The sequence below is a fragment of the Lepisma saccharinum genome, chromosome 9 (assembly GCF_977018435.1).
Source record: "Lepisma saccharinum chromosome 9, izLepSacc3.1, whole genome shotgun sequence".
Taxonomy (NCBI): domain Eukaryota; kingdom Metazoa; phylum Arthropoda; class Insecta; order Zygentoma; family Lepismatidae; genus Lepisma; species Lepisma saccharinum.
The window spans coordinates 85,991,260-86,009,648 of NC_139237.1; the positions used below are offsets into that span (position 1 = coordinate 85,991,260).

General features: G+C 36.4%; 1 long non-coding RNA gene across 1 annotated transcript in view; it reads left to right on the plus strand.

Moving 5' to 3' along the window:
• LOC145992807 (uncharacterized) overlaps window positions 1–18,389 on the plus strand; it is a 43,980-nt gene that overhangs the window by 17,075 nt on the left and 8,516 nt on the right. The window contains exon 5 of the long non-coding RNA XR_014442217.1: window positions 5,914–6,060. This is a non-coding gene — a long non-coding RNA (uncharacterized LOC145992807). The remainder of the gene's footprint in view (window positions 1–5,913; window positions 6,061–18,389) is intronic.

Genomic DNA, 18,389 nt, shown 5'->3' on the forward strand with positions numbered 1-18,389 from the left:
ACAAAACCTATTCGTCAGAACTACAGTTTTCTATCCGGTCCGCGCGCATTATATTTAGAATGCGCAGAAAAAGAGAGCATTGAGTAAAAGCATTTTTTCAGCACATTTTTAAAAACATTTTCAGAACTTTTTTTCCCCCTTTTCCGAACTTAAAATGTATTCCCTAGTTCAGTTTGGGTCTGGGCTCAGCCCAATTATTAACATTCCCATCAACAACTGCATGGTTGAAAGAAGTTTCCCTGCTCTTAAGAGGATTAAGTCACATCTCAGAACCACAGCACCAATCAGGGTGAGGTAATTGGCTGTTATATATACTGAGAAAAGAATCCTTTTTTTAAAAAAAAAAATAAGAGTGGCAGAAGAAACATTTTATGAACACACAACTAAAATTTACTCAAGGAGAGAATAATGGAGTTCCTCTTATACTTGCGTGTAGCCATAGGTACAGGCCATTCGGTTTAGCTTGAGCTCTGGCCTTCAGTTGCGCAGAAGCCTGATGTCAGCACGACGATGCGAGAGTTCCACTGAGAGCAGAGTTGCTAATCACCTTAACAATTACCTACATCCATAATCTGAGTTCAGAGCTTATTGATAGGGGTGTTCGGTATTTGCATTTAATTGCGTTTAGGGTCATTCCACGTCAGTTCAACCAGGCCAGGGAACCCACCATCTCATATTTTTATGAAACTTGGTACATTCAATCCTTCCATCGTGGTAAGAAACCACATAAAATTTTTCGCCTCTAACTCATCTGGTTTCAGAGTTATGGCCTCTCAAACTTTCAGCCAAGTCCCGTTTTCCTTCATTTCCGAAGCACTCATTGAAACCTGCAGTGCTTTACAAAAAAAATTCTATCTCGCTCACACATGATTCAATCCTTTTGAAATTTCACAACAATATTAACCAAACAATAGGCATTTCAGCAAAAATTATGACATCACATGATATCAATATTTTAGTAAAACAAAAAATTAATAAAAAAAAAATAGCGGGATTTTGTTGCCGAAAACATGCCTTGCTAAAATTTCAATTATCATTAAAAGGGAATGAATTAATACCAGCATAAGTATTTTTAAAATTAACCTGGATATGTATTCTAACTTACCCAGCAATAAAAGTTATGGTTATTTTATTCCTTCTATAAATATAATATACTTATGTCTGGTATTTGGATGAAATGGCTTCCGGAGTATTAAAATATTTTGGTTAACTCCAAATCAATCAAATAATGTGTTATAAATTAATCAGTGAAGCAAACTCGAAATTCTATACTTTTGTTTATTCTTTGAGCATTGTTGTCTTATTATTTCCTTGCTTATTTATAAAATAATTTATCCATATATAAGCAAAATATATATGGTTCAAAAAAATCTTTGTTTAATGTTGTGTTCTTTGTAAGCAGCAGTTTGATGATATGTCAACATTACCTGAGAAAGAATAGCAATGAAGATGACAATAATGATGATAATTTATATTATTTTATTAATATGAAATCATCATTGAACAATATCAGTTATTATGGTATCCCCTCCTGCTTCAACATTTGGTGTTTGATGATTTATCCATATACATATTTAAATGTGATTGACCAAAACACAGGTTTAAGAATTACTGAATATTCCATATATTGCCTATATACAGGGTGAGTCATAAGTCACCATACAAATGGTGAAAACGATGAATAATGTTTGTTTTTCCTTTTCAGGCAGGTGAACCAATGAAAAAGAGATGCCACTAACGAAGGAAGAAAGGATTAACATCATTCTGTTGGCTGGGAGTGGTACCACCCATCATGTAGCACGTACATGCAATGCAACCCATAGAACGCAGATAACCCATGACACTTTGGCCAAAGTTCGTCGCCGACAAAAGCAGGCCTGGAAGACCAAAGACAGCAACAAATGAACCTGTCCTTCTGAATTTCTTGATAAGTTTGGCCACGGGTGTCATGGGTTACCTGCGTTCTGTGTGTTGCATTGCATGTACGTGCTACATGACAGGTGGTACCACTCCCAGCCAACAGAATGATGTCAATCCGTTCTTCCTTCGTTAGTGGCATCTCTTTTTCATTGGTTCACCTGCCTGAAAAGGAAAAATAAATATTAGTCACCGTTTTCACCATTTGTATGGAGACTTATGACTCACCCTGTATATTTTTTACCTTTCCATATATGTGCATGCAACATATACAAAAATTTACTTTGTGACACAAGTTGTATACTTTGACACGTTGGATTATCTTTTCCATTGAACTTACAACCTTTTGCCATCCAAATGTATGATTCTTTCCTGCATTGACATCATGCAGATGTCTGAGAAGTGGTATGTCCTTCCAGATGTTGTTCCTGGTGGATCAACAACAGCCAGCACATGGGGAATTGGTACTGCACATATATCTTCATGTCTTGGCCAATAGAATGATGGGGAAGGAGCGTGGGGGTGAAGAAACTTTACAACATCACCTCCTTGATCTTCATCCACTTGAGATACCATTCCAAAATACCACAACTGATCATACTTACAAGCAATGTAACATCCAGGAAAGAGTTCCTGTACGGTTACAATAAAAGATTGAATCCAATCTTTTACAATCCAAGATGAGGCCCAAGGTTACCACTGGACTTCTGAGTCATGTACTGTACATCCTGTGATAGTCTACTGTAAGAACTCTGTTGGGGAAAAGATTGTTTCATCACACTGTATCATATATAATGACCTGAAGCATGATGTGAACATGGTTTACAAAATTCAAAGAATAGTCATGAGATTTCTGAAAGAAATTTTTCACATGTCAAGAAAATACACTATTTTCGTGACAGGAGTGCTGCTTAATACAAAAACAAATATAACTTTCTCAACTTGTGTCTGCATGAAGAGGACTTCCAGCTAGAGGCACAATGGTCAAGCTAGAGGCACAATGGTTATTTTTTGCAACAAGCCATGGCAAATCAGAATGTAATGGGATTGGCGGAACAGCAAAACGCTTGGCACGAAAACAGAGTTTACAGAGACCATTTGAGAGACAGATCACAACAACAGGGGATCTTTACAATTTTTGCAATTTCTGTGTGGAAAAAATTATAAATATTGCATTTCACTTTATTGAGAAAGGTGAAGTAGATTCAACCCATTTGACACTTCAAAACCGGTTTACAGATGTACAAACAGTTCCAGGCAATAGAAGTTTCCACAATTTCAGACCTCTGGATTCTGCAGGCACCATTGTGGGTAGAAGAATCAGTCAAGATGAGACCCCATCTCTCACGTACAGTCTGAAAAACCGCCAATCTTTTATTGTAACCGTACATGAACTCTTTCCTGGATGTTACATTGCTTGTAAGTATGATCAGTTGTGGTATTTTGGAATGGTATCTCAAGTGGATGAAGATCAAGGAGATGTTGTTGTAAAGTTTCTTCACCCCCATGCTCCTTCCCCATCATTCTATTGGCCCAAGACGTGAAGATATATGTGCAGTAACAATTCCCCATGTGCTGGCTGTTGTTGATCCACCAGAAACAACATCTTGATGGCAAAAGGTTCTAAGTTCAATGGACAAGATAATCCAACGTGTCAAAGTATACAACTTGTGTCACAAAGTAAATTTTGTATATGTTGCATGCACATATATGGAAAGGTAAAAAATATATATGGGCAATATATGGAATATCCAGTAATTTTTAAACCTGTGTTTTGGTCAATCACATTTAAATATCTATATGGATAAATCATCAAACACCAAACGTTGAAGCAGGAGGGAATACCATAATAACTGATATTGTTCAATGATGATTTCATATTAATAAAATAATATAAATTATTATCATTATTGTCATCTTCATTGCTATTCTTTCTCAGGTAATGTTGACATATCATCAAACTGCTGCTTACAAAGGACACAACATTAAACAAAGATTTTTTTGAACCATATATATTTTGCTTATATATGGATAAATTATTTTATAAATAAGCAAGGAAATAATAAGACAACAATGCTCAAAGAATAAACAAAAGTATAGAATTTCGAGTTTGCTTCACTGATTAATTTATAACACATTATTTGAATGATTTTGAGTTAACCAAAATATTTTAATACTCCGGAAGCCATTTCATCCAAATACCAGACATAAGTATATTATATTTATAGAAGGAATAAAATAACCATAACTTTTATTGCTGGGTAAGTTAGAATACATATCCAGGTTAATTTTAAAAATACTTATGCTGGTATTAATTCATTCCCTTTTAATGATAATTGAAATTTTAGCAAGGCATGTTTTCGGCAACAAAATCCCGCTATTTTTTTTTATTAATTTTTTGTTTTACTAAAATATTGATATCATGTGATGTCATAATTTTTGCTGAAATGCCTATTGTTTGGTTAATATTGTTGTGAAATTTCAAAAGGATTGAATCATGTGTGAGCGAGATAGAATTTTTTTTGTAAAGCACTGCAGGTTTCAATGAGTGCTTCGGAAATGAAGGAAAACGGGACTTGGCTGAAAGTTTGAGAGGCCATAACTCTGAAACCAGATGAGTTAGAGGCGAAAAATTTTATGTGGTTTCTTACCACGATGGAAGGATTGAATGTACCGAGTTTCATAAAAATCTGAGATGGTGGGTTCCCAAACCTCTTTTTTTTTTGGTTGAAATGATATGGAATGACCCTTTAGTGACAGTTTGAGAAGGTGATGGTTTAAGGAAAAGAATGACAGAGGATTCTTTTTGTCTGTGAAACCCCCATTGATTGAGTCCTCTCGGCAAAAGATGCATCCTCCCTTCCCTCCTCTTCCTCTCCAGGGAGTTGGGAAGGGGTCAGATCGTGTTATCACGTGATGTGACATTTAAAGTGACATGGACGAAATTGACAAGTGTGTTATTCGTAGAACAATTGACGAATTTCTCAATAATGAAGGACAGCTTCCTACTTTAGATTCATAAGTAATTTTTGTAATGAAACAGCATGTAGCCTTTGCCATTTTCATGTCTAGTAGAATTGTAACTCCCGCGAATTGCAACACTGCTCCTACGAGTCACGTGGCATCTTCTGCAGACGGCAAACATTTCCCGCTTTGCACATACCAGAGCTCAGGCTAAACCGAATGCGCTGTAAATATATCCAAATATAGGCTGCAATTTTTAAAAATTAAGTGTGAATCAGTTGAAATCCTTTCGCAATTATTTGTAATCAAAATGTCACATCACCTAAAAAAAATTTTAAAAAAATGAATGACAAAGGCACATCTCCTCCAGCTAATTTTTGTCCATTTGAACACTATGATAGCCCAGGTTTTGAACCCAGTACACATATATTTTTATGTATTGCTACAAAATGTATTATATTGTCAATGCAAATTGAGTCATATATTTATAGTGTACAAAGTATAATAAACGTGCTGAAATATACATGGTGGCCACAAATTAAGGGGGCACATTTTCATCAATTACATTTAACAATGAGAACATAATTATAATATTGGAAACTTTTTATTTTCTGAAGATAGTAACTTAGACATCACAATTACAATTTTATCTGTTTTCCACATAATTATCAATTTGAGCTCTATTTAAATCAATGCAAGCTTGTAGACGTAATTGGCTTTCCTTCTATCTGTTCGTGGCTTACCAGATTTTTAAGGTCTGAAACACCGGTTGCATCAAATAACTTGTTGATTCTTGAGAGAGTGTCACTTTTAAGTGCTAGAGAGATAGAAAGGAAAGATAAACACTATCTCAATTAATACAAAAATTACAGTGTGACAAATGTTGCCCCTTAATTCGTGGTCATCCTGTAGATGAAAACAAAGCTTGAGTGAATATTGATGCTAATAAAGCAAGCTTATCTTCTTATTTCACTGCATGACTTTGTCGTCACTTCTGGCAGTATTATCTATTTTTTCTTCTTTTTCTTCCAGAAACAAAATCGGAGATTTTGGCAGGATCTGAACCAATGGACTACAGCTCACCCAAGAGCTTCAACGTTGACCTTACATCTAAGCTTGGGATCAGCACAACAGAATGTCCATATTGCCAACACACCATTCTCACCAATATATTGAAAGGTAAGCAAAATTTTTAGTATATCTGTTTAAATGTTCAACGTGTAATTAGTTGCTTTTACTATTCATTTATATGAAGACTTGTATTTGAGAAATCAACAATTCAAATCCCATTGTTGGTCATCCTGACGAAGGTTTTTCTGTGGTTTTTCCTTTGTCTGCAAAGGCGAATGCTGGGATGGTACCTTTGGAAATGCCACAGATTCTTTCAGTTTTTTTTAATTGTACTCTCCATCATATTTTAATTTAATAGTACATTTGAATGAATTAACTAAAAACAATGGATAAATATTTTTCATGGTACAGAAATGAACACAAGGTGTCATTACATTGATGATATTAAAATCCCACAAGCTGTTAAACTTAAAAGCATCTTATTTGTAACTATTATTCATAATGTTCACATCAGTCTTCAGGGCAAAAATCAGGTACTTGTTAAGTACTGCTCATATCTATATTTGTTTTCATTTCTAAATGTTTACGTTTGTTCTTTTCATGTTTTTGCTATGTTGATTTTTATGCATGTGTGTGTTCCAAGGTATTGTTCATTCTGCTGTGTGATGCAGTAGTGTCTTTTTGCATTGTATTTTGTTCTTATAAATGCACATGTTCTTGCATGGTGATTTATTTGTGTGTGTGTGTTGCCCGTAGTAGTTGTATGTCTGGTTGTGTTAGCTTTTTATTTGTGTTGTGTCCTGTTATTAGAAATATATGTTTTTGTTTTCCTTTTGTTGATTTTTATTTTCCTCCCTCTCTCTCCTCTTTCCCTCTCTCTGTAACTTTCCCTACATCATTTATTTCACACTCTATCTCTCTTTCATTTATCTTTCTCTCCACTTTTATCTTATCTATTTCCTTCTCTCCCTCTCTATCTTTCTTTCTTTCTCTCTCTCCACGCTGTCTGTGTGTGTGTGTGTGTGTTTGTATGTGTGTTCACATACTCCTGTCCACGGATGGTAGCTGTAGTAGCTGTGTTGTCTGTTTAGTTTAGAGTTGTTTTTGTTTGTTTCCTTCTGCTGGTTCCAGAGGTTCCCAGGATGAAGTGAGTATAGGTGTGTGGTGTGACTGTATTTTGATCCTATTTTATGCATTTTCTTTTGTGTGTGCTGTCTAATGGCCTTAGTGTTTTTGTTTTGTGTTATATCTTATTCTTGGATACCAATGTTTGTTAACTTTGTTGATGTTCTTGTAGATTATTATCCTTGTGAGTCTGTTACCCTTAGAAATTGTTGTGCTGTACAGCTCTATTTCTGCTTTATTTATGTCCTTAGAAATCAATGTTTGATTGTATCTGTGTATGCACGTGTGTTGTGTAGTAGTTGTGCTGTCTAGTATGTTTGTGTTTGTCTTGTGTAGTAGTTGTGCTACCTAGTGTTTTGTGTTTGTCTTCTGTAGTAGTTTTTGTGTGTTCGTGTTTGTTTGTGTAGTAGTTGTACTGTCTAATGTGTTTGTGTATGTATTGTATAGTAGTTGTGCTGTCTAATGTGTTTGTGTTTGTCTTGTGTAGTAATTGTGAAGTGTTTATGTGTTGCGTAGTAGTTGTGGTGTGTTTGTGTTTGTCTTGTGTAGTAGTTGTCGTGTGTTTGTCTTATGTAGTAGTTGTGCTGTCTAATGTGTTTGTGTTTGTCTTGCATAGTAGTTGTGTTGTCTAGTGTGTTTGTGTTTGTCTTGTGTAGTAGTCGTGGTGTGTTTGTTTGTCTTGTGTAGTAGTGTGGTGTGTTTGTGTTTGTCTTGTGTAGTTGTTGTGCTGTCTAGTGTGTTTGTGTGTGTCTTGTGTAGTAATTGTGGTGTGTTTGTTTGTCTTGGTAGTAGTTGTGGTGTGTTTGTGTTTGTCTTGTGTAGTAGTTGTAGTGTGTGTGTGTGTTTGTCTTGTGTAGTACAGGGAGGTTATTGCAGCATGCCACCGCTTCAGCATCGGCCGCTTGCCGGCCCAGTCATGCAACAGGTGCCGGCAAATTGCGTAACAGATAGCCCGTAACAGAAACCGCTTGTTTTGTAATGTTTCCACTTTTCACAATTACAGTTACAATTACAATTGAAATAAGCACGTACCTTGTCGCACGGATGCAGGAAAAGGTGTCCTCCCAAATACAAATATTTCTGGCACCTTATTTCTGACGTCTAATCTTAGATTAGTCATCGCTACTTTATTCTCAGTTGTCGCGACAGCGCCTGCAGCTTATCGGGGGTTGGGTGAGTTGTCAGCCGCGAGATGGCGCTTCATACTGCACGTGTCGGCAGTGATGCCAACCGTAGGGACATGTCCCTACGCATAGGGACTTTTCACTAAATTTCGCCCGCGTAGGAACGTAGGGACAGATTTTGCCAAATGAGGGAAAACGTAGGTACTTTTTTCAATCTTGGTAAATTACATTTTATGAATTAGTTTATCTGGATACTTTAGCGAGGAGGAGAAAAAAGAACTAACTAACAGATCTCCATCAGAATTTTGGAACATGTTATCGGTTACCAAAAACTTTCAAGGCAAGTTCCTTTTTGAAAACATTTCCACTCTCGCGAAAATAGTGCTAACATTGCCGCATTCTAACGCGGAAACGGAAAGAATATTTTCAATGTTAAGTGATACAAAAACAAAAAAGGGAAATAAAATGGGACCAAAATTGTTAAAGAATGCAGGAAATACAGCATCACCAACCAACATCTATCTCTTCACAGCAGCAGCATGTATGACTTCAAATAACATAATCAACAGTAAACGACTCAACGTTATTCATTAGGGGTGTGCTGGATTCTTTACTTTAAAAAGTCGTTAATTCTCGACGTTTTCTGCCTTGTAAGTTTCTGGAACTTATCGAAAGTTGTAAGTTTTTATTCTAGAAATGCAAAAACAATCACTTAAAGTGAAAATGACTTGTAAAATTCGAGATTTCCAGTGCTTCGGGAAATTTCGAACATTTCCCGTCCAGAAAATTTTCCGACTTGGTCGGGAAATTGCAAATTTTTCAGTCCCGAATGTCGGGATTTAAAAAAATTACCGTCCCGATCCCGTCCCGACCCAAAACATTCTGTCCAGCACACCCCTATTATTCATTAAGGCAAGAATTTACAATACCGGACCCTTCTGTAATTTCTATGCTACGTCTTATACTCACGAAATAATTATTCGTGATTATTTATCTCAAGTTAACATGTTGGGGTGAGGGGGAAAAAATGTTCATTAACGTGTAGAAGTTGTAAAATAAGCTTTTCAATTCTCGCAATGATTCTCCGTATACAAGTATGGTAGCCATATTTGTTGATATGAACAAATTAAAATTAGTTACGCTGTCTACAGCGTTGCCACACTGTTGATTTCATACTTGGAGAGCATGGATCGTGTAAGAATGGCGGAAGAGAACAGTAAAAAAGTTGTTAATGTTGTACAGATTGTTAGGTGGAGTGTGCAGGAGGATGGCTGTGGGCTAATTAATAAACTTATGGATTTCAGTATATTGCCCAAAGAACGTGCTTACATGTGACAGCGACAATCACGATGTAGAAGAACTGATTTGATTACAGGTAAATTTGGCAACAGTACATCAATCATAAAATTGCAGGATACGAAAATGGCCTTCGATGATGAACGTTTGCCGTTAAAGTGCTACGAAAATAATATTTTTTATCGGTTCGTAATCACAATTACCGCAAAACCATTCAGGAATAGCCCCACTGACCATTCTCGGTAAGTTTAGGTTAAGTTAGGTTAGGCAAACATAGTTAAAATTTGGGCTCGAAAAAAACATGCACGGGTAGCCCAACAAACCATTGACGGATAGCCCCACGAACCATTCAGGTACGGTTAGGTTAGGTTAGGATAGGCAAACATAGTTAAAATTTGGGGTCGTAGTAATATCAGGAATGTATATTTCGTTTTTTAAGTATTGGAAACACAAAATCTTCCGGTAAATAATAAGCAATCGTGCTGATCGCGGACCACTCAATGTCACGTATTTTGCAATTTCTACACGTGACCCCCCAAATTTTAACTTCAAATTCGTGATTAGGAGGCCTCAATTAGTGAGTATGCGAAATATTACAAAAAATCGGGGAGAGGTCCTGTATTGTAAATTCGCTCCTTCATTAATTGTGGAAGCACCGAGCAGAAAGATTTGGTAAGTAAATGTGTATATTTTATGTTCTGTTTGCATGCTCATGAGGTGTTTTTTTTTTAGTCACTTTACTTGGCGTAGGGACATTTGGTCAGTTGTAGGGACATTTTGACTACGTCTGTAGGGACATTGCCGAAAAATGGTTAGCAACACTGTCAGCTACCAGACAGTGAGTCTACGCTCATTCATGTTCACTTCTGTTCGCGTTTATCAGTACGCGTTTTGTTTATACTGTGTTATTGAGTTGGTGTGCTAGTGCTTTATTGTGTGTTAATTGTTATTCATTCATTACTTATGTCGTTAAACAAATATAGTCTTGAACATAGAGTTTTTATGTACGATAATTACGTGAAAACGAATTCTTGCAGAAAAGTGGTCAGGGATTACGATAGACAGGATCTCTTGAACCTAAGAAACGTGTTGTATTGCTGTTGAAGGAAGTCATTTTCAACATCTCTTATAACACAGGAGGTTAGTGATCATCATTATTATTACTTTTAAATATCATTTTACGCTTTCGGTTTGCTTTATGCGCCGGGATGCTGTCTTCCCTTTCTGTCAACTGAGGATAAAGTAGCGATGTCTAATCTAAGATTAGATGTCAGAAATAAGGTGCCGGAAATATTTGTATTTGGGAGGACACCTTTTCCTGCATCCGTGCGACAAGGTACGTGCTTATTTCAATTGTAATTGTAACTGTAATTGTGAAAAGTGGAAACATTACAAAACAAGCGGTTTCTGTTACGGGCTATCTGTTACGCAATTTGCCGGCACCTGTTGCATGACTGGGCCGGCAAGCGGCCGATGCTGAAGCGGTGGCATGCTGCAATAACCTCCCTGTAGTTGTGCTGTCTAGTGTGTTTGTGTTTGTCTTGTGTAGTAGTTGTAGTGTGTGTGTTTGTCTTGTGTAGTAGTTGTAGTGTGTTTGTGTTTGTCTTGTGTAGTAGTTGTGCTGTCTGTGTGTTTGTGTCTCGTGTAGTAGTTGTGGTGTGTTTGTTTGTCTAGTGTAGTACTTGCCATGTGTTTGTGTTTCTTATGTAGTAGTTGTGCTGTCTAATGTGTTTGTGTTTGTCTTGCATAGTAGTTGTGTTTGTCTTGTGTAGTAGTCGTAGTGTGTTTGTTTGTCTATTGTAGTGGTTGTCATTTGTTTGTGTTTCTTATGTAGTAGTTGTGCTGTCTAATGTGTTTGTGTTTGTCTTGTGTAGTAGTTGTGGTGTGTTTTTTTGTTTGCCTTGAGTAGTAGTTGTGCTGACTAGTGTGTTTGTTTTATGTAGTAGTTGTGGTGTATTTGTGTTTGCCTTGTGTAGTAGTTATGGTGTGTTTGTCTTGTGTAGTAGTTGTGCTGTCTAGTGTTTTTGTGTTTGTCTTTTGTAGTAGTTGTGCTGTCTAGTATGTGTGTTTTTCATGTGTAGTACTCGTGGTGTGTTTGTTTGTCTAGTGTAGTGGTTGTCATTTGTTTGTGTTTCTTATGTAGTAGTTGTGCTGTCTAATGTGTTTGTGTTTGCCTTGTGTAGTTGTTGTGTGTTTATGTTTGTCTTCTGTAGTAGTTGTGGTGTGTTTGTGTTGTCTAGTGTGTTTGTGTTAGTCTTGTGTAGTAGTCGTAGTGTGTTTCTTTGTCTTGTTTAATAGCTGTGGTGTGTTTGTGTTTGTCTTGTGTAGTAGTTGTCATGTCTCTGTGTTTGTCTTATGTAGTAGTTGTGGTGTCTAGTGTGTTTGTGTTTGTCGTGTGTAGTAGTTGTACTGTCTAGTGTGTTTGTTTTTGTTAGTGGTCCTGGTGTGTTTGTGTTTGTCTTGTGTAGTAGTTATGGTGTGTTTGTCATTTTTTTGTGGAGTAGTTGTGGTGTGTTTGTGTTTGTCTTGTCTAGTAGTTGTGGTATGTTTCTGTTTGTCTTGTGTAGTAGTAGTGCTGTCTAATGTGTTTGTATATGTCTTGTGTAGTAGTTGTGGTGTGTTTGTGTTTGTCCTTGTTAAGTAGTTGTGGTGTGGTTGTTTTTGTCCTTGTTAAGTAGTTGTGGTATCTTTGTGTTTGTTTTGTGTAGTTGTGCTGTTTAATGTGTTTGTGTTTGACTTGTCTAGTAGTTGTGGTGTGTTTGTCTTCTGTAGTGGTTGTGGTGTGTGTGTGTGTGTGTGTGTGTGTGTTTGTCTTATGTAGTAGTTGTCGTGTGCTTGTCTTGTGTAGTAGTTGCAGTGTGTTTGTGTTTGTCTTGTTTGTAGTAGTTGCGGTCTGTTTGTTTGTCTTGTGTAGTAGTTGTACTGTCTTGTGTGTTTGTGTTTGCCTTTTGTAGTAGTTGTGCTGTCTAATGTGTTCACATTTGTATTGCGTAGTAGTTGTGCTGTCTAGTGTGCTTATGTGTTTCTTGTGTAGTAGTTGTCGTGTCTTTGTGTCTGTCTTATGTAGTAGTTGTGTAGTCTACTGTGTTTGTCTTGTGTAGTAGTAGCGGTGGGTGTGTATGTGTTAGTATCTAGTGTGTTTATGTTTTAGTAGTTTTAGTGTTTAGTAGTTATGCTGTCTGGTGTGTTTGTGTCTGTTTTGTTTTGTCTCTTTTCCTTATAAATAATGTATTTCATAATTTCTGCATTTTGTGTGCAATCTGTTGATATATTTATAATGTGTTTGCGGCTCAAATGTTACATTTTTTGTTGTTGTCACATGTTGAATATTGTATCATTTAATGCTTGTTTCCATTACATATTTATTCTCACGATTTCATGTTTGATTTTTCATATTTCTTCTATATTTTTGTTTATGAGGTACTTGTTATGTAAAGAAGTATATTAAAGTTAATATATTAACTGTTTCTTTGTGTCTTCTGTTGTAATTGTGCTGTCTAGCATGCATGTGTCTGTCTTGTGTAGTAGTTGCGGTGTCTAGTGTGTTTGTGTTTGTCTTGTGTAGTAATCGTGGTGTGTTTGTTTGTCTTGTGTAGTAGTTGTGGTGTGTTTCTCTTGTGTAGTAGTTGTGCTGTCTAGTGTGTTTGTGTGTCTCTTGTGTCGTAGTCGTGGTGTGTTTGTTTGTCTTGGTAGTAGTTGTGGTGTGTTTGTGTTTGTCTTGTGTAATAGTTGTAGTGTGTGTGTGTTTGTCTTGTGTAGTAGTTGTGCTGTCTAGTATATTTGTGTTTGTCTTGTGTTGCAGTTGTGCTGTTTTTGTGTTTGTGTGTGTTTTGTGTAGTAGTTATAGTGTGTTTGTCTTGTGTAGTAGTTGTGCTGTCTAGTGTGTTTGTGTAGTAGTCGTGGTGTGTTTGTTTGGCTAGTGTAGTAGTTGTCATGTGTTTGTGTTTCTTGTGTAGTAGTTGTACTGTCTTGTGTGTTTGTGTTTGCCTTTTGTAGTAGTTGTGCTGTCTAATGTGTTCACATTTGTATTGCGTAGTAGTTGTGCTGTCTAGTGTGCTTATGTGTTTCTTGTGTAGTAGTTGTCGTGTCTTTGTGTCTGTCTTATGTAGTAGTTGTGTAGTCTACTGTGTTTGCCTTGTGTAGTAGTAGCGGCGGGTGTGTATGTGTTAGTATCTAGTGTGTTTATGTTTTAGTAGTTTTAGTGTTTAGTAGTTATGCTGTCTGGTGTGTTTGTGTCTGTTTTGTTTTGTCTCTTTTCATTATAAATAATGTATTTCATAATTTCTGCGTTTTGTGTGCGATCTGTTGATATATTTATAATGTGTTTCAGCTCAAATGTTACATTTTTTGTTGTTGTCACATGTTGAATATTGTATCATTTAATGCTTGTTTCCATTACATATTTATTCTCACGATTTCATGTTTGATTTTTCATATTTCTTCTATATTTTTTGTTTATGAGGTACTTGTTATGTAAAGAAGTATATTAAAGTTAATATATTAACTGTTTCTTTGTGTCTTCTGTAGTAATTGTGCTGTCTAGCATGCATGTGTCTGTCTTGTGTAGTAGTTGTGGTGTCTAGTGTGTTTGTGTTTGTCTTGTGTAGTAGTCGTGGTGTGTTTGTTTGTCTTGTGTAGTAGTTGTGGTGTGTTTCTCTTGTGTAGTAGTTGTGCTGTCTAGTGTGTTTGTGTGTCTCTTGTGTCGTAGTTGTGGTGTGTTTGTGTTTGTCTTGTGTAGTAGTTGTAGTGTGTGTGTGTTTGTCTTGTGTAGTAATTGTGCTGTCTAGTGTGTTTGTGTTTGTCTTGTGTAGCAGTTGTGCTGTTTTTGTGTTTGTGTGTGTTTTGTGTAGTAGTTATAGTGTGTTTGTCTTGTGTAGTAGTTGTGCTGTCTAGTGTGTTTGTGTAGTAGTTGTGGTGTGTTTGTGTGTCTTGTGTAGTTGTTGTGATGTGTTGTGTAGTAGTTGTGGTGTGTGTGTTTGTCTTGTGTTGTAGTTGCGATGTCTAGTGTTTTTGTGTTTGTTTTGTGTAGTACTTGTGCTGTGTAGTGTATTTGAGTTTGTCTTGTGTAGTAGTTGTGATGTGTTTTTGTTTGTCTTGTGTAGTAGTTGTCATGTCTCTGTGTTTGTCTTATGTAGTAGTTGTGGTGTCTAGTGTGTTTGTGTTTGTCGTGTGTAGTAGTTGTACTGTCTAGTGTGTTTGTTTTTGTTAGTGGTCCTGGTGTGTTTGTGTTTGTCTTGTGTAGTAGTTATGGTGTGTTTGTCATTTTTTTGTGGAGTAGTTGTGGTGTGTTTGTGTTTGTCTTGTCTAGTAGTTGTGGTATGTTTCTGTTTGTCTTGTGTAGTAGTAGTGCTGTCTAATGTGTTTGTATATGTCTTGTGTAGTAGTTGTGGTGTGTTTGTGTTTGTCCTTGTTAAGTAGTTGTGGTGTGGTTGTTTTTGTCCTTGTTAAGTAGTTGTGGTATCTTTGTGTTTGTTTTGTGTAGTTGTGCTGTTTAATGTGTTTGTGTTTGACTTGTCTAGTAGTTGTGGTGTGTTTGTCTTCCGTAGTGGTTGTGGTGTGTGTGTGTGTGTGTGTGTGTGTGTTTGTCTTATGTAGTAGTTGTCGTGTGCTTGTCTTGTGTAGTAGTTGCAGTGTGTTTGTGTTTGTCTTGTTTGTAGTAGTTGCGGTCTGTTTGTTTGTCTTGTGTAGTAGTTGTACTGTCTTGTGTGTTTGTGTTTGCCTTTTGTAGTAGTTGTGCTGTCTAATGTGTTCACATTTGTATTGCGTAGTAGTTGTGCTGTCTAGTGTGCTTATGTGTTTCTTGTGTAGTAGTTGTCGTGTCTTTGTGTCTGTCTTATGTAGTAGTTGTGTAGTCTACTGTGTTTGTCTTGTGTAGTAGTAGCGGTGGGTGTGTATGTGTTAGTATCTAGTGTGTTTATGTTTTAGTAGTTTTAGTGTTTAGTAGTTATGCTGTCTGGTGTGTTTCTGTTTTGTTTTGTCTCTTTTCCTTATAAATAATGTATTTCATAATTTCTGCATTTTGTGTGCAATCTGTTGATATATTTATAATGTGTTTGCGGCTCAAATGTTACATTTTTTGTTGTTGTCACATGTTGAATATTGTATCATTTAATGCTTGTTTCCATTACATATTTATTCTCACGATTTCATGTTTGATTTTTCATATTTCTTCTATATTTTTGTTTATGAGGTACTTGTTATGTAAAGAAGTATATTAAAGTTAATATATTAACTGTTTCTTTGTGTCTTCTGTTGTAATTGTGCTGTCTAGCATGCATGTGTCTGTCTTGTGTAGTAGTTGCGGTGTCTAGTGTGTTTGTGTTTGTCTTGTGTAGTAATCGTGGTGTGTTTGTTTGTCTTGTGTAGTAGTTGTGGTGTGTTTCTCTTGTGTAGTAGTTGTGCTGTCTAGTGTGTTTGTGTGTCTCTTGTGTCGTAGTCATGGTGTGTTTGTTTGTCTTGGTAGTAGTTGTGGTGTGTTTGTGTTTGTCTTGTGTAATAGTTGTAGTGTGTGTGTGTTTGTCTTGTGTAGTAGTTGTGCTGTCTAGTGTGTTTGAGTTTGTCTTGTGTTGCAGTTGTGCTGTTTTTGTGTTTGTGTGTGTTTTGTGTAGTAGTTATAGTGTGTTTGTCTTGTGTAGTAGTTGTGCTGTCTAGTGTGTTTGTGTAGTAGTCGTGGTGTGTTTGTTTGGCTAGTGTAGTAGTTGTCATGTGTTTGTGTTTCTTGTGTAGTAGTTGTACTGTCTTGTGTGTTTGTGTTTGCCTTTTGTAGTAGTTGTGCTGTCTAATGTGTTCACATTTGTATTGCGTAGTAGTTGTGCTGTCTAGTGTGCTTATGTGTTTCTTGTGTAGTAGTTGTCGTGTCTTTGTGTCTGTCTTATGTAGTAGTTGTGTAGTCTACTGTGTTTGCCTTGTGTAGTAGTAGCGGCGGGTGTGTATGTGTTAGTATCTAGTGTGTTTATGTTTTAGTAGTTTTAGTGTTTAGTAGTTATGCTGTCTGGTGTGTTTGTGTCTGTTTTGTTTTGTCTCTTTTCATTATAAATAATGTATTTCATAATTTCTGCGTTTTGTGTGCGATCTGTTGATATATTTATAATGTGTTTCAGCTCAAATGTTACATTTTTTGTTGTTGTCACATGTTGAATATTGTATCATTTAATGCTTGTTTCCATTACATATTTATTCTCACGATTTCATGTTTGATTTTTCATATTTCTTCTATATTTTTTGTTTATGAGGTACTTGTTATGTAAAGAAGTATATTAAAGTTAATATATTAACTGTTTCTTTGTGTCTTCTGTAGTAATTGTGCTGTCTAGCATGCATGTGTCTGTCTTGTGTAGTAGTTGTGGTGTCTAGTGTGTTTGTGTTTGTCTTGTGTAGTAGTCGTGGTGTGTTTGTTTGTCTTGTGTAGTAGTTGTGGTGTGTTTCTCTTGTGTAGTAGTTGTGCTGTCTAGTGTGTTTGTGTGTCTCTTGTGTCGTAGTTGTGGTGTGTTTGTGTTTGTCTTGTGTAGTAGTTGTAGTGTGTGTGTGTTTGTCTTGTGTAGTAATTGTGCTGTCTAGTGTGTTTGTGTTTGTCTTGTGTAGCAGTTGTGCTGTTTTTGTGTTTGTGTGTGTTTTGTGTAGTAGTTATAGTGTGTTTGTCTTGTGTAGTAGTTGTGCTGTCTAGTGTGTTTGTGTAGTAGTCGTGGTGTGTTTGTTTGGCTAGTGTAGTAGTTTTCATGTGTTTGTGTTTCTTATGTAGTAGTTGTGCTGTCTAATGTGTTTGTGTTTGCCTTGTGTGGTAGTTATGGTGTGTTTGTCTTGTGTAGTAGTTATGGTGTGTTTGTCTTGTGTAGTAGTTGTAGTGTGTTTGTCTTTGTTTCATATAGTAGTTGTGCTGTCTAGTATGTTTGTCTTGTGTAATAGTTGTGATGTCTAGTGTGTTTGTCTTGTTTAGTAGTTGTAGTGTGTTTGTGTTTGTCTTGTTTAGTAGTTGTGCTGTCTATTTTGTTTCTGTGTGTCTTGTGTAGTACTTGTGGTGTGTTTGTCTTGTGTAGTAATTGTGCTGTCTAGTGTGTTTGTGTGTGTGTCTTGTGTAGTAGTCGTGGTGTGTTTGTTTGTCTAGTGTAGTAGTTGTCATGTGTTTGTCTTAGGTAGTAGTTGTGCTGCCTAATGTGTTTGCCTTTGTCTTGCATAGTAGTTGGGGTGTGTTTGTCTTGTGTAGTAGTTGTGCGATTTATGTGTTTGTGTTTTTCTTGTGTAGTAGTTGTGCTGTCTGGTGTAGTAGTTGTGCTGTCTGGTGTGTTTGTGTTTCCCTTGGGTAGTAGTTTTTGTCTAGTTGTTTGTGTTTGTATTGTATTGTGTTGTATTTGTGATATGTTTGTGTTTGTGTAGTGTACTAGTTGTGCTGTCTAGTGTGTTTATGTTTGTCTTGTGTAGTAGTTGTGGTGTGTTTGTCTTGTGTAGTAGTTGTGCTGTCTTGTGTGTTTGTGTTTGTCTTATGTAGTAGTTGTAGTGTGCTTGTTTTGTGTAGTAGTTGTCGTGTGCTTGTCTTGTGTGTTTAGGTTTGTCTTGTATAGTAGTTGTGTTGTGTTTGTTTTCTGTAGTAGTTGTCATGTGTTTGTTTTTGTCTTATGTAGTAGTTGTCATGTGTTTGTGTTTCCCTTGAGTAGTAGTTTTTGTCTAGTTGTTTGTGTTTGTATTTTGTTGTGTTGTAGTTGTGATATGTTTGTGTTTGTGTAGTGTACTAGTTGTGCTGTCTAGTGTGTTCATGTTTGTTTTACGTAGTAGTTTTGCTGTCTAATGTGTTTGTTTGTCTTGCGTAGTAGTTGTGCAGTATAGTGTGTTTGTGTTTATCTTGTGTAGTAGTTGCAGTGTGTTTGTGTTTGTCTTGTTTGTAGTGGTTGTGCTGTGTTG